Here is a 2,268-nt window from a genome sequence, read left to right as displayed (position 1 = left end):
TTCGATTTCAGAACCCAAATATAGTTGTGCTCTATCACGTGATTAAAACGTCATAAAACTTGAACGTAGCCGAGTCAAGATCACATAATCAGCCAGTCTGTTGGCGAGATATGTCAACGCCTTTAAGTTTTTTTCCCCCACTCCATAGACATCTCCAGAATAAGTCCCGCCTCCTAACTTCCGTATCCAGCCAACCTTCGGTAGTCAAATGTCTATGGGAAATAACATGGCGTTTTGAAAGATCGTACCTGTCAAACTCTGTAGGTGACAAAGTAGAAAAAGCTGCTGGGCAGATTGGCCTACACACTTCTGCCATCTAGTTTCCACTGGATTTTTTTGATTTTCGGTGTTGTTTAAGTAGTATATAGTCTTGTAGACCATACTGCTTAAACAACACCGAAAATAAAAATCCAGTGAAACTTGGCAAACAACCAATCTGCCACCAGCTTTTCTTCAACTTCGCTACCACAGATGTTTTACTGGTATGATATTTCGAAACGCCATGTTATTTCCCATAGACAATCCACGCCCGGAAGTTGGATGGATACAAAAGTTACGGAGTCGGGACTTATTCTGGAGAGGTCAATTGCATGTAGCACATAGTTTTTGCAGCCAGCATTTCTGCCTTTAGCAGTTTTTAGTCATTCACTTTACATCACACCATGGCCAGCCCCCCTCCACAGTTCTGTCTAACTCACTTCCAACTACATGTGCTCATTCACATGCACAATCAAACACGTTATCTCTCTCTCTCTCTCTCTCTCTCTCTCTCTCTCTCTGTCTTTTACACACACACACACACACACACAGCACCCTGTGGCTCCACTGCCCAGTGTAGCCCCAGAGTTAACAGTCTGAAATGCCACCAATGACCTTTGGCACAATCCTCTGTGGTGCTGATAAGATCACCCTCTGCTGCTTTCTCTCTCTCTCTCTCTCTCTCTCTCTCTCTCTCACACACACACACACACACAGTAACCTACAGTAATGACACAAACAATCACATCCCAACCCCCCTTTCCTTTATAATGAATGATTGCTGATTGAAGAATTGTGCAAAGGGGTTTCACACAGGTGTATCAGAGACTTATGCAAGGAATCTATACCACCTGTGAAAAGATGTTTTCCTTTTGTTTAGCATGGGAAAACTAATAGAGTTTGGGGCTTTTGAATGACACCTGTGTTAACTGTTTTGCAAAAGGGTGTGAGTGTTTCTCACTCCCGGTGAGAAAGGCTGGAATAATCACTCCCGGACACATTGGCCTACACTAGCATACTGGCTCCCTCTATGTTTTTCAAAATAAAGCAAACAAACAAACAAAATAACTAGATGTACCAGAGAGCGGGGTACAAAAATATGACCACCAGTCCAGCACATTTTTCCACAAAAATAAATCAATGCTTGAAAGGCCTATATGATTCTAACTGTCTCACTAAATTGCATTATCCACACTCAATTCTCACTGGTATCTGCTAGACAACAAGTACCAAAACATGATTAGTTCATAGATTTCACATGTAAAATTGATTTTTATACAACCCCACCCCATCTTGCCTGTTCATAATTCTGAGAAATTCTTGAATTGTGTGCATGTGTGCGCATACACACGCTCATGTTTATGTTTGTGGGTGTGTGTGTGTGTGTGTGTGTGTTTGTTTGCCTGTGTATGTGTGTTTGTGCATGTGCATGCATGTGTACATATGTCTACTGTGTGAGTATGTGTCATAATGCATGATTACTGTGAATGTATGTGTGCGTGGTATCTGTTTATGCACATGTGTGCACATGGAATGGGTTAACATGACCCCTGAGGCAAAAACATAATGGAAAAAATTGGTCATCCTAGACCCCACGGTTCTCAAGATATTCACAGAAAACTGTGTTCGCCCTACCCTCCTTTCAAGTCCAGTACAGCGGGGGCTACAGATCAAAACAAAAACGATGGTTCCATGCTATCCATGTGGGGTTACATGCCCACCAAGTTTTGTGTACCCGGTCTTCAGTGTCCGGGAATCCTTGACGGAAATTTGGACATCGAAAAAGAAAAAAAAAGAAAAAATCTGACTAAACCTATATGATCCAGCGGCTTAAGCTGGTTGGTCATAATAATATCATAATTATGACTTTATATCTCATAATTATGACTTGGTATCTCAAGGCAAAGGCAAAGGCAAAAGACACATTTCTTAAATTGGTACTTTAGTGCAACTACCATCAGCAATAATATATAAAAACCTCTTGAAAACACTTTGATTAGTTTAATGTTA

This window comes from Alosa alosa, chromosome 7 (assembly GCF_017589495.1).
Source record: "Alosa alosa isolate M-15738 ecotype Scorff River chromosome 7, AALO_Geno_1.1, whole genome shotgun sequence".
NCBI classification, from domain to species: Eukaryota; Metazoa; Chordata; class Actinopteri; order Clupeiformes; family Clupeidae; genus Alosa; species Alosa alosa.
Note: the sequence above shows the minus strand (reverse complement) of the source record.